The 15,151-nt window shown below is 36.5% G+C and overlaps 1 long non-coding RNA gene across 1 annotated transcript; it reads right to left on the reverse strand.

The window, feature by feature from the left end:
• Positions 1-8,332: 8,332 nt before the first annotated feature.
• LOC149096239 (uncharacterized) lies at positions 8,333-13,313 on the reverse strand. Its single transcript, XR_016204607.1, has 2 exons — positions 12,890-13,313; positions 8,333-10,067 (listed from the first exon to the last, which is right to left on the reverse strand). It is a non-coding gene; the product is annotated as an uncharacterized LOC149096239 (long non-coding RNA).
• Positions 13,314-15,151: the final 1,838 nt, after the last annotated feature.

The raw sequence follows: 15,151 nt of genomic DNA on the forward strand, positions 1-15,151 counted from the left end.
TGGAACGTCTCATCTGCAACCGTCAAAGATACTAAAGACAAACTAAGGAAAATGGAAGCAAGTTTGATCCATGCGCAAAAGAGTTTTGAAGGCCGCCGCATCTTCTGTGCGAAGCTCTTGGACGAGCGTGTTGTGCATGCCAAGGGAGGGATTTCTGCCGATATACGTTTTCGTTCAAACCTTTCTATTTCCCTACCGATTTCTGTTTCTTCTCTGGCGAGTGACATAAAATAAGAACAAGTCCCAAGCATCAACTTTACCTGAGTGCCACTGCAATACGTCGGCCCCGTTTCAAATTAATTAACCTTTGGCATCTTTTTGAAGTTTGCCAACTTAAGTTTACCGTGTGAAGGCCGCTTAAAAGGTCCGCCATCTTAGATTTCAACAGTTCTTTTTTTTTTAAGAATTGCAAAGGTATTTATTATTATTATTATTATTATTATTATTATTTTTAATAAAATCTCTATCACTACCAAATACTGAAACAGACATTTTAAAAACCTTAAAGAAAACACCTGACCAATAAATTGAGACAATAACATATTTCCTGATCAACGTAAGGAAAAGTCACAAAATTTGACACAATAGCCTGGATATTATCAAAATTACGATAAAAAAAAATTGCTGACTAAAGAATTTCAAAAAGAACATCAGCTTTCGGCTGTCAATCTACAGCCTTCGACGGATAAAAATGGAATGGAAAATGAAAAAAATATATGCAAGAAAGGGCGAGATAAAAAATAAGAAGAAGAACAAAAGCAAAGTAAAAATGTGTAAATTAGGTGACTATTGTTTAAAAAGAATACTATACTGGTTTGGAATCGGCTTAGAATTATTGTCAGCATGCTTGGTAGCAAAGGTGTGCCAAGCCTCCAAAGTTTTTCTAATGCGAAAAGACCCTTTGTCGATGACACTAGAATTATCAAAATCTATGCGATGGTCGGATGACGACGTATGTTTCGCAATGTTTGATCCATTAGCACTTGTTTTGACATTCCCGATATGTTCTTTGTTACGAGATTCAAAACACCGGCCAGTTTCGCCTACATAACACCAATCACAGGGTATTTTAGAAGTCACATTCGGTTGATGTTCAGTACATGTTCCGAATTTTGGAGAAGGAAATTCTTGTTGTGAAGTCTTGAAGAGCTTATTTACAACTTGAATGTCGTGCCTTCGAAGAATTCTTGTTACTGGTTGAGTGACACCATTGATGAAGGAAAGGACAGTAAAACTGTTAGGATTCTCTTGAGGCGCAGCCCATTTAAAAAACATGTAAACCAACTCTTCAGGTGTGGGGATGTCGTGTGTGGGTGGTTTAGAAAATTTCCGCCTTAAGATATTAGAAATAACATAGGAGAGATAGTTGCTGGCTCGTAGAGCATCATGGTTGATCTCGGTATTTTTCTCCTGCGATGTACTAGGGAGTTTAATTGCGCGGTATAAGAGGGTCTCAGCTGTGCTAATCTTGGGGCGTTTCTCATGGTGAGAAGAAAAGTCTAATTATCTGTTCGTGTGGGTTGCTTTGCGATATACACCGATAGTGATCGTGTTATCCTTGTGGGAAACCAAAGTATCTAAGAAAGCGATCTGTTGGTCAGATTCCTTCTCAGTAGTGAATGAGATGTGTGGGTAGATGGAATTATGTGTAGTTTTGGTCCATCAAACATTTCTGTTAGCAAGCGATTGGTTTATACAAGTCACGTGACTGAGTATGCCCCAGCTAAAACTGGGAAATATCTTCAATTTTCAAACTTGCTCGTGTCGTAAAAAATATTCGAAAGATGATAAACACAATAGCCTCCATTTGGTGCGAAAATGCGCTCGGATATTTTTCCTTGGACATCATGTGTTTCTTAAGGCTCACTGTTTTCCTAAAGCTACGCTCTGAGTTCGCTTCTCGAAACAGATAATGTCGACGGACAAATATCCGAGCATATCGATGCGCCAAACTGAGGCTATTGTTCATGTATTCGCAAAAACATAGCCACATAATTTCCCACGTCACTGAGTAATCTTGATACAATGCCTTTCTAGGGTTAGCTTTGACAAGGCTTCTCGTGGCTCAAATAAAAGTAAAAAACTCTTCTGTATGCCTTTTGAGGCCAGGAGGACTAACCTCACGGTATTATCATTGAATCATGAATAGCAATTTAATTAAGATTGTTTTCAACACGAAATGCGAGTCTAAATCAGTACAAACGTACACCTATCAACACCCCGACGGAGAGTTGATCTGTAGCTTTCTAAAGGCATGCATTATCCTAGCGTATTCTTTAGCCTGCTCAAAACGTCTAACTGATTTCCAACTTTCTTAATAATCTGGCCAATGTGTTTGTTAAGAAAGCTGAAAATCAGTTAAATGTTTTGAGCAGGCTAAAGAACACGCTAAACTAACCACCAAAAACCTGTGCCGTATCCCAGCTAGCTATTTTCCGGGCTGAAACTTTATCACTATTGCAGTCCAACATACGTTAACTAAACCAATATCTTACAAGGTCACTTTCGAATTTTAATTTCTAGCACAGAACCCAGGGTAAAGAACCCTGTTCTAGACTAAATTATTTCTACTGGCTACTTGTCCGGTAAATTATACCCTAATCTAGGCCAAAACTATATATTCCAGACTAAATTGCTTGAAAACTACTCCCTCACAGCGGCACAAACCCATATAGCTTATATTGGGGGTCCATCCCCCTTCCCCCCTGCTAGTTTGTCAATACACAAGTAACTATACAAGTTATGACCCTCTATCTGTCTCGCAACGCTACGCTCTCCCGAAAGGGCAACGTTGCGCGACAGAGAAAGGACCAGGCAAGGTTTGTTCGAAAGGCGGATAAGTCTCTCCTCCGAATAAATCCACACTATCCAGTGGATAATGCACTTCAAGAGTTTTCATTGGCTTAGCCATCATGGGTTATAAGCCATTATACCATACTTTACAAATATGGTAAGCAAACGCGTGATTTTTTGGGACCTTTTTATTTTTTATTTTGATCTAGTCTTCTATATTTTGGGGACGTTTTAAAAACAACGGTTATACCACTCCCGCTTGTTGGATATGAGGTAATCATAGACAACTTGTTGGCTATTTACCATCTCATATCCAACGCGCCCTCACGAAACAATTGTTAATTATCCGGCGGAAGGCGTTATGGGGACCATACGAGTAACAAGTCGGGATGTTTGACTCTACAAACCCTTACCAGACGTCTTCTATACGCTTCCTTAGATCGCTACCACTTCTGGTAAGGATTTAACAAGATTTCGGTTGATACAGATTGTGCAGGGTTTTATTAAGATCTCACTTACTTGCTTATTTAATTTCAGTTGCTGCAGGAACTATTATCGAAGGTGCCGAGCTTACAATCGACCTGCTGAAAGAACTCCTAAATGCCCTTGCTAACGTAGACCGCAAATGCGCCGTTGGCGTTGAGAACAAAAGTGAATTTAGCTGGCAAGAAGGTTCTACCTACTTTTTTTTCTGGCACTGCGGATGAAAACCTGCCCTATTCTGTTGATAATGGTGAAAGTGAATTTAGCATTTACAGAGGCTCGCTAGTATAGTAGTTATCATGCTTGAACTTGACCAACACAATATGAGCAACACGACCATTTCACCCTGTTAGGCATCAAAGGAGGCAGCGTGGCTGAGTAGTTTAGGGCGCTGGTGTTGTAATCCGGAGCTCCCGGGTTCAAGGCCTCAATCCTGCCACTAGCGGGATTTGTTTTTCGATAGCCCTGAGTTCAAATACTCGGTCACGCTTTGTTGAATAGCCAGCTAGTCTGCCTCCTGCCAGTTGGGCTTTTGAACTATGCTACGTTTATTTGAGACATTTGTTTCCTTTGTTTCAGTGGCATGCCTGTAAACTAGCTAAGCTTACGGCTTGTATAGCTAAGTGCATGACCACTACAAATAATCTTTACATTTACATTACATTTTTATTTTACTTATTTATTTATTTATTTATTTATTTATTTTTCTGGCAAGACTGTCTAACAAATATTCTTCATTTTTTCGCGCCGTGCTTGTTTTGTTATATGATTTTTCAATTGATATCCTCATTTTTCAGACTTGGAGTCTCTTAAATAGGACCGAGATTTATAATTAGGAAGGAAATGAAAACCTTTGTCAACAAAGCGCCCAAGAATTAACATTTCCAACAACAATTATTGAGCTCGGTTATCGCTAAATATCGTGATTCGTCAGTGTCTCGCAGAAGAATTATTTTCCTCAGTCTTCGGCTTCGGCAAATAATTGATCTGCTCGCCACTAACAAATCATGATATTTTGCGATAACCGAGATCAATCATTTTTAATTGTTTGTCCGTTTCTTTTTTTTTTTTTTTTTTTTTTTTTCTATTTTTCTATTTTCCACAGGGTATGCCGTACTTTACGGGCCTCGCAAAACCCATGGACCAGTCGCAACGGGAGTTGTCGGAGTCCTGGCCTACTACATTCCAAGCACCGACCAAACACTTGCTGTGATGTTCTCCGTCCCGTTGTGCTATAACTGGTACGAAAACTGGCGGAATGCTAAGCTGTACCCTGGAAACAAAAGGGCTAACTATGATCAGTAGGAAGATTTGTATTATTACGCAGACCCCTTCGGGGCAAATGGTGGGCAAGGGAAATCCCTCTGTTCTGGTCTGAAATTTCAAGGCTCTATGTCCAGCTCTGGCCAAGCTACCTTGGAGATTCATGTCCTGAAAGCAGAGTAACTAGCATGTAAACGAAGAATGCTTGCCTCACTCGCACGCATAACCGGTGTTAAGAAGTAACACGCTCTATTGTGTAGTAAGCTAAAACTGGGAAATATCTTCAATTTTCAAACTTGCTCGTGTCGTAAAAAATATTCGAAAGATGATAAACACAATAGCCTCCATTTGGTGCCGATATACGTTTTCGTTCAAACCTTTCTATTTCCCTACCGATTTCTTGGCGGCTCTTGTCGTCTTTTGTTCGAAATTAAACACTTTAGGTGCAGTTTTAGTTTACAGCATTATTTGAAAACTTAACGAAACTTCCGCCCTTTGTAGACTTTGCAAATAGCGCATGACCAGGAACATTTTTCTAGGGTAGGAAAGGGCTTTTGGTGCTAATATTTATTCACTGAAATTTTTTTTTTGACCAAAATAAAAAAGCTAAGAAAAGGTAGGTTAAATAATTGCTCTCAGATCATTTTTCATGCTCCTAAAGTTAAGCAGATACAGTTGGAATATCAAAATTTCTGGTTTGTCACCAATGTTGTAAATAAAAACCGCCTTCAAAATAAATGATTTAAAACAGTGGGGAACAAAACCTTTTTGTTAAGTAGGAAGGACCGTGCAGGTTTGTCGGCTGTCACCAAGAACATAAAATCTATCTGTTAACGACGCCTTCGATTAATCTCAACTTAGAAATAAGATAAATATGTCCTACGATATGACATATTTTGGTAAACAAGAAAAACAATTAATAGCTGCCGACAAACCTATTTGCAAATATCTCTAAATAATTATGATATTAGCAATTTAGCAAAATACAGCGAAAAGTCCGATTAAAAAGCTTTATTTTAAACAAAAGACGACACGTCTTTTATAGTATGGAATCCAGTGGGGAGTTTTACTTGAACTTAAAAAATTTGGTTGCTGATATTTGTTTGTTCTCCTTGTAATGTGACAATTACAAAGTATAGAAGAATGGTTTTTTAATATAATTTAGCTATGAAACGTTAGCAACATTACCCTTGGGTACATTCTAAGAGACGTCCTTAAATTTGTTTGCTTTTCCGGATTGGTATACCAAGTCCACTATACTTCAGTGCGGTTCTAGTCATCTTTTGTTCGAAATTAAACACGTTAGGGGCAGTTTTAGTTTACAGCTTTCTTTGAAAACTGAACAGAACTTCCGCTCCCAGTAGACTTTACAAACAGGGCATGACTAGACAATAGCTACCTAGAAACAAACTGTGCTAAAAAACTTCTGATTATCTGTTACATGTAATCAAACTTAAACTTGATCAGAAAGGAAACATTTGTCTTTGGTTACCAAGGAAATCATATCTTCTATTAAAAATTACTGATGAAATGAAAGATGAGATAAACAAAGAGTACTTGTAGGTAGCATTTTCTTTGTGTTCGTTTTGGGAGACTTCCTTTAATTTATTTGTTTTGCGGGCAGTTATGCCAAGTCAACTATACTTGCGGTTCTTGTCATCTTTAGTTCGAAATTTAAAACTTTAGGTTCAGTTTTAGTTCACAGCTTTCTTTAAACCTGAACAGATTTTCCGCCCGTAGTAGACTTTGCAAACAGCGCATGACTGTTTACATTTCTCGAGGGTAGGGAAAAGTTTCTGATGATAATATCTACTCATTGAAATTTTTTGATCAAAATGAAAAACTTAAAATATGTATACATATCTGACCATTTTTCATACACCTAAAGTTGAAGCAGTTATGGTTCAAGAGCCATTGCCACACTACAAAACGCTGGTTTGTGTCAATGTTGTCAACGGAAACCGCCTTCAAAATATACGATTTGAAACAAAAAAGAACAAAATCATTTTTAAGTGGGTAGAAACATACAGGCATTTTTGGTGTTACCAAGAACATCAATGTATCTGTTAACGATGCCTTAAATGAAACTCGAGTAAGAAATAAAATAAATATGTCGTACGGTATGAAATATTTTGGTAAACAAGAAAAACAATTAATAGCTGCCGACAAACCAATTTGCAAATATATCTAAGTAATTATGATATTACCTATTTAGAAAAGTATTACCAAACGTCCGATTAAAAACCTTTATTTTAAACAAAAGACGGCACGTCTTTTATAGTATGGAATCCAGTGGGGAGTTTTTACTAAAACTTAAATAATTCGTTTGCTGATATTTGTATGTTCCCCTTGTAATGTAATAATTACAAGGAATAGAAAAATGTTTTTCAATATAATTTAGCCACTGGAAAAGTTGAAAATTTACAGAGTATGTAAATAACATGTAATTAACATGTAAATAATCAAAAAGAGACTGTAAAGATTAATTTACATGATTTTTCCCCTTTTACATGTTTTGGAGGTTTCATGTAAAAAACATGTAAATATTTCAAGTGAAACATGTAAATGATGAAGAAAACACTGTAAATGTTTCAAAGCAAAGGGCTAAGATCATGTAAATAACATGTAAACTGTGCCTGCAAATACTGTAAATAGCCTGTAAATTTCTTGCGATTCAACCTGGAAACCCGTAAATAACATGTAAATTTAATACAGGGAGGCTGCCATAATACTGTAAATAACATGTAAATAAAAAGGGGAGGCTGTAAACAACATGTAAATAAAAAAAGGGAGGCTGTAAATAACATGGAAAATGAAAACAGGAGCCTGTAAATAACATGTAAATCGAAAAAGGGAGCCTGTAAATAACGTGTAAATCGAAAAAGGGAGTCTGTAAATAACATGGAAATCAAAAAAGGAGCCCATAAAGAACATGTAAATCGAAACAGGGACCCTGTAAATAACATGTAACTCATAAAAGGGAGCCTGTAAATAACATGTAAATGGAAAAAGGGAGCCTGTAAATAACATGTAAATCGAAAAAGGGAGCCTGTAAATAACATGTAAATCGAAACAGGGAGCCTGTAAATAACATGTAAATGGAAAAAGAGAGCCTGTAAATAACATGGAAATCGAAAAAGGGAGCCTGTAAATAACATGTAAATCGAAAAAGGGAGGCTGTAAATAACTTGCAAATTGAAAAAGGGAGCCTGTAAATAGCATGTAAATGGAAAAAGAGAGCCTGTAAATAACATGGAAATCGAAAAAGGGAACCTGCAAATAACATGGAAATTGAAAAGGGGAGCCTGTAAATAACCTGTAAATTGAAAAAGAGAACCTGCAAATAACATGTAAATCGAAAAAGGGAGCCTGTAAATAACCTGGAAATTGAAAAAGGGAGCCTGTAAATAACCTGGAAATTGAAAAAGGGAGCCTGCAAATAACCTGGAAATTGAAAAAGAGAGCCTGTAAATAACATGTAAATCAAAAAAGGGAGCCTGGAAATAACCTGGAAATGTAAAAAGGGAGCCTGTAAATAACATGTAAATCGAAAAAGGGAGGCAGAAACCCTGTACGATAAATAACTTGTAAATAATTACTTGAAGAAAAATGCATGGAATGTACTGTTTTATTGTAATCAAATCTGTTGACCTTAATTATAATAGTACAAAACATGCAAATTTATACAGAATCAGAAATTTATTGCAATCACAACAAACTCAGTAAAATTCAAATAGTTTTTATATGCCACGAATAAGGTTTACAATGTACACATTGCAACAAATAAAACATGTTTTCTTTTCTTTCTATCCATAACAAGACGACTTAAATGTAATTTTGTGCATGGCCAAAATATTTTAAAATACCATGACTGAGCTCCTTTAACCAAATTCAAGCACTGTTCAAGAAGACTACTAAAATTCAAGACCTTTTCAAGATTGTGCAAAACCATGTCATATTCAACTCTATTTAATTCATAAATAGTAAAATGATTAAGAACTATACTGTTGTCAGTTACAACGAGTGAAAATTTTGCAATTTAGGCGTATTACTAAATTAAAATTGTTTGCAAATGGATACCTGTCTTAAATATATACTAAATTCACAAAGTCAAATGTAACATAATGATAATACCTTTGTCATAAAATGCATGAATAAACTGTTTTTTCTTACAAAGTAATTAACGTAGGATTAAATTAGCCTTAATAATTATTATGAATAATGTGGGAGGCATGATGGCCTCGTAGTTACATGTAGTGAGCTCAACTCCTGATCGAGCAGTCCGGGTTCAAGCCCTAGGCAGGTACATTCTGTTGTGTTGCTGGGCAACACACATTACTCTCAGTGCCTCTCCTCCCAGGTGTATAAGTGGGTACCAGCGAATTTAATGGTGGGGTAACCCTGCAATGGACTGGCATCTCATCCAGGGGGAGTAGAAATAGTCCTACAAAATGTAGTCGCTTCCTGCTACAGAAAGTGGGATAAGCTCCAGTCTGTTGGGCCACGTGGCTCATATGCAGACTTTACCTTTACCTTATTATGAAAATTACTGCAATGTAGGTGTGAAATATTGATCAACTTTTTTCATAGAGTGAATTGTTCTTTTGAAATAACAGAAAATAGGGAGAAAAAACATTTACCACAAGATAGAGATTGACATTTTAAATTCATCATAAAAACATTCATGCCAAAGGAATACTACATTGCATAACATAAAACAAGGCTTCTGACATCTTTTAGGCTATGTTTACAAAGTCACAGTTTCCTTCTTTTTCCAAAACTGTACAGAATCCAAACAGGACAAACATTTTGGACCCCTGACAAAACATTCACTGTAAACAATATTCAAAATTTTACTTTTTCTTTTTGTGATAAAAAAAAACTGTACTGTAAAAAAAAAAAAAATTCATAGGGACCTGTTGAAATTGAAAGGCCTATCTAGTACCATAGTTCCAATAACACATCATAAGTTAATAAATTATTGTTCTGGTACTACATGTATGTAAACATAGCTGTTGCTTTTTATGATGAAATCTTATAGCTGCTGTATTGAACAATAAGTATCAACCTAGCAATCTAAGATATTCAAATTTAATGCTAATTCACTAACACAGGTACAGTGTAGGTGATACTTCAAAGCATTGAAAATAATGTTTAAAGTGGTTGAATTTATGCCAGAAAGTGTTGAAGGTCACCATGTTAGACTGTAATGCACCAGGGGCCCATTTCTCGAAGGTCCCAAAAAGTTTTCGCACCCAGAAAGCCTTACCAAAATCTGAAATCTTATGCTTACAGAGCTGTTTTAATCGCTTATTAGTTTCAGGCATATACAGCTCTTAGTTTTTAGACACAGCTCAATTAAAGATGGCTTTATGGGCCCAAAACGTTTCCAGGGCCTTCAAGAAATGGACCTCGGACCCCTTATAGAGTCATAGTTACTGTAGACTTCTCAGTGGCTAATTTTTTCCTGATCAAGCATCAATGCCAAGGAGTATGCATGTATTGAGCACTCTCAATTTTACTTCATCCTACAAGTAACATAAAACATTTTGTTAAATAAGATAAGTTATGTCTGAGTATGAATCAGCAAATTCTGTGTATGATATCAATCAGCAAATTTTACACTGGAGTTATTATTTTGTTTCTTATCATTCCAATTTATACTGTGACATTTGAAATCGGACTGTAGCCGGTCATGTTAACCGGCCAAAGTAATTTTAGCTCGGTCATGTCTCATTTCTGACTGGTCAAGATATTTACGAAAAAATCAAGTACACGTAATGTGAGCTAAATTAAACCCACAAATATAGTTTGTTTGTTCCAGTCACTGCTAGACCGTTTAAAGATTGGCTTAATATTTTTCTGAACAGATTTAACCCTAGTCGTTCGAATGGCATTCCTATCGATCTTGAACGCATGACAAACAGCAAGCGAATGGTCTTTAGCCGTTCGAACAGATACATGTATGCATTGGTGTATGTTTTCATTAGAGGTCATGATAAAAAAGAGATAAAACTCTCAGATTTACAGTTGGGGATTTGATTGTTTATTCAAGAATGAACAACGTGACCGTCTCAACATGACATGACTGGTCAACATGACCGGCGAGTGAAGTTTTTGGCCAGTCAAGTCACCATTCTGGCCAGACATTGCCCGTTGACCGGCCATTATTTTGAGCCCTGAATATTCATCAATCAAACAGATCATACATCTACATCTGTAGCTACTGTGTGACAAAAAATTTGCATCTCTGATTGGAAGGCACTGAATGTCAGAGGATGTAGAAGAACTAAACTCAAAATCCATGGCAGTAACTATTCAATGTTCACTATCTCCTACATTGTAATAATCATGGACAATAAATCAAACTCCTACCAAACAATGTTTAACTAATAAGTCAAGTTATTTGCAGGCACAATTTGATTGTTTCTTACGTGCACTTATGCTCTGTTGGTGGACAAAGGTACAGATGATGTCATAAAAGTTTGTTTTTGTTTCTTTGTTATGTATTACGAAGCAGACAGATTCTATGTTGTTGTGCATCTGTTCAGTAATAGATCACAGAAGACATCAAAATGTGGTAAAAACATCAGTGACACACACCTGAAAAATTCACAGATTCTGTGACACACTCTAGTAATGGCTTATGTGACTATTTTTTGTTTTTACCACATTTTGATGTTATCTGTGATCTACTCAAGGCAGGAAAAAACCCAGGTCTGATTTCCTCAGCCAAGTAAATTTTGCTCTTGGGCAAGCGAAAATAGAAGTTCAGTGGCCCAGTGGGCAAGTGAAATTACAATGTAGCGTCAGTAGTCTTGTGAGTCTGACTAAAAATGCCAGCTTGATAAATGATAATTTCCAGTCATTCCATTTCAAAACTTAGTGTACTTCATTCGCATTTGTCCTCTGATTTCCTTACTAGCCACCACACTGGCAACTAATATTTAAGTGGGGCAAGTGAAAACTGAAATTGACTGGCCCACTGGGCAAGTGACTTACAATTTTTTTTCCTGCCCTGCTACAGATGCATGAACAGATGCATGAACAGATGCATGACACATGAAACCTACATGTATTTGGTATGAGCCCAATTTCGTACAAGTAAAATGTACAGCTGTAACAGGGCTCTAAAGTGCTGTCTGGTCATCCCAGGGTAAGGTAATCGATTGAAATCAATCCATAAATTGATATAAATCAATAAATTGACATTAATGTAAGTGTTATCAGTGCTATCGATCAATTGAAAGAAATTCGTACTCACATGCTAGAAAAGTTTCAAGTTATCAGTTTGATTTTACCAAATTTATCAGTCATTAGAGAATCAATTGAAAGTTGGTCTCTCTTTGTTAGTTCACCTACACGGTAGAAAAATTGTCCCTCAACACAGTGTTTGATTGTAACTTTTTTCATGTAGATTTCAAAGGCACTACCAAAAACCCCCAAAACATAGTCCCTGATACATGTATGCCAGCAAAATATTCTGTTTATGAGATACAATGTTATGTTTTTATGCAGTTGTATTCATGATTTCATATTTCACTTTAAATCTTTTGTTCATTTCTTTCTTATTAAATGTTGCTTAAAAGATAAGCTAGTATCAGCAAAATTGATAATGCTTATTGAAAATTTGATCACAATCGATGACTCATGACGAATCCTTTTATTGATTTCTGATATCATTGACTAATTTCTATTGATTGTTATGAAATAATCGATTGACTGTACTGTGTCATCCAAGACAAGTAGATTTTCCTGCCTGGGCAAGTTACTCTTCCTTTTTTTCAAGTCCCGTGTAGTTTTCACGACAGTTTGAGGTACATGTATACCTCTTCATAAAGTATCATAGTGTTTTTTTTGTGAAAGAAAATACCACAACATTTAACTTACTACAGTATCAGCACCAGTGGGTGCAATGTCCATGTACAGTTGTGTATAACAGCATATTGTAACTTGCATGTAGGTACAACTGTAGACACTTGAGTAACTTCAGAATACTTACTCTAGCATAAGAGAAATTTCTCTGCTGAAGATGGCACATTACATTTTAGCTTACTAGCATTCACATCAGAGGGCAACATAACCTTACAAGAGCATGCGTCAGAAAGAATCATGAGGTGCATATAAGCCAATAACAAATGTCGCATGCTCATGCTCAGTTATCGAGAACAGATAATAACAGATAATAAAGCTCTTTATGCACGGCAGGTAAACATCACCAAAGTCGATTCCACAAGCAATGTAACTTCTCCTTGATAATGACACATTCACAACCAAAGGCAAAACGAAATGTATACGTATCTTGACGTTACTTTACTCTACTCGTTCAATTTATGCAAAACTTGCTTACCTGTTGTTTTTGTTGCCTGTAATCGCTATCTTCAACTTCTGGGTAACGGTAAACTTTGCCTTGAAACCGTGCATGGTGACGAAGCGAAGGTAGAGTGGATTTTGGCCCGCTAAAACAGAGCTCGAGTTCGATGCAAGTTCCAACGAACTGCCAAACATGGCGGGAGAACCGAGAGAACCTGGTACCTAACATGAAGACCGCTGATTCCTGCTTGTTGGAGATCGGGCAATCACAAGGCTGGTATGCTCTTATAAAGGGACTGGGATAACAGTGATGGCAATGAAAGTACAAAACGGTAGAAATCACCAAAACAAAACAAAACAAAACAAAACAAAACAAAACAAAACAAAACAAAACAAAACAAAACAAAACAAAACAAAACAAAACAAAACAAAAAACAAAGAAACAGTGAACATGCAAGGGCAGACTTAGTTGTATTAATCTTACTTGTAGAATGTGCATCTTTCGGAATATTTAACGCTCTAAATCGATGATATTTCGTTCATTCTCAGCGGTTCAGGGGCACAACTGTGACCTCGAACTTTCGCGATTTGAGAAGTTTAATGTTTGTTGTTTTCGGATTGTTAAAAATGTCATTTTGGGTACCGAAAAAAAGTCGGCTATCATTTTCGGAAAGGCGATAAGACCTAACGTTTTCGGGAAATGGACAAAAAAGCCCTAATAAGTTCGAGAATACTCAAGCTCCTCTAGAATAACCGAACAGATAAATTTTTTTTGCGCAACCTAAAATTAACCTACAGAGCTTTGAAAGTACACCAGATAGCCTAAAACAGCGTTGAAAAGCATTCGAGAGGAAACGGTCGTTGGGTGTTCCTTATGGTTCCCTGCCTAACCTAACTCCGCGTCAGTTCAAACTCGGTCACCAGGGCTCTTTCCGTCTTGAACTCACTCAACACGTGACGCTTTCATGGTCCTTCATGAATAAATACGTACGTGTCCGAGAATTAATTTTTCTCTTTTCTAGAGACGTAAGCTTGGGACGCCTGCATGTGCAGTAACAATTCTAGTTTTATTTTGTCGTTGTGGATGCGCGGAAAGTTCACAAGAAGACAGCTTCGTTAGTGCGGTGTCGCACCCGTGCAACTTCTAGGTTTTCCATTTACATGGTTTTTACGTGTTTCTTACAGGCTCCCTTTCTTTCATTTACATTGTTTTTACATGTTTCTTACAGGCCCCCTTTTTTCATTTACATGCTTTTTACATGTTTCTTACAGGCCCCCTTTTTTCATTTACATGGTTTTTACATGTTTCTTACAGGCCCCCTTTTTTCATTTACATGGTTTTTACATGTTTCTTACAGGCCCCCTTTTTTCATTTACATGGTATTTACAGGGTTACAAACATAACATTTCCAGACTTTTTACAGCATTCGCTTGAATTATTTACACGTTCCTCACATGGTTTAGCAAAGCAATTTACATGTTTGTTACAAAGCCAGATACTGTAAAAGTGCGTAAAATATTTTACAAGTTTTTACATGTTCTTCGAATGATCATTGTCGACAAAGACAATGTAAATCACTATTTACAGAACATTTACATGCTGTACTAAAAGCTGTAAATTTCCTGTAATTTTATTTTACAAAACCCTAACATGTAAATTGTAATTTACAAAGAATGTAAATCAAGATTTACATACTGTAAATTACAATTGACATGTCCATGTAAATTTTCAACTTTTCCAGTGAGCTATAAAACGTTAGCAGGATTATCCTTGTATATATTTTGGGACACTTCCTTAAAGTTATTTGTTTTTTTTTCCGGACAGTTATGATATGTCAACTATACTTTCGGTTCTTGTCATCTTTAGTTCGAAATTGAACACTTTCGTTGCAGTTTTAGTTTACAGCTTCCTTTGAAAACTGAACAGATTCTCCGCCCGTAGTAGACTTTGCAAACAGCGCATGACTGTTTAAATTTCGCCAGGGTAGAAAAAGGTTTTGATGAAAATATCTACTCATTGAAATTTTTTGATCAAAATGAAAAACTTAAAATATGTATATATATCTCACCATTTTTCATACACCTAAGGTTTAAGCAGTTATAGTTCACAAGTTATCGCTACACTACAAAACGCTGGTTTGTGTCAATTTTGTCAACGGACACCGCCTTCAAAATATACGATTTGAAACAATGGAAAACAAAACCTTTTTTAAGTGGGTAGGACCATGCAGACATGGTTGCTGTTAAGCCTGGTTCTCATATGCCGCCGACATACCTGGGACATAATCGCCGGCACGGC

Source organism: Orbicella faveolata, unplaced genomic scaffold (genome assembly GCF_042242905.1).
Source record: "Orbicella faveolata isolate gen_17 unplaced genomic scaffold, um_ofav_v1 contig_48, whole genome shotgun sequence".
Lineage (NCBI taxonomy): Eukaryota > Metazoa > Cnidaria > Anthozoa > Scleractinia > Merulinidae > Orbicella > Orbicella faveolata.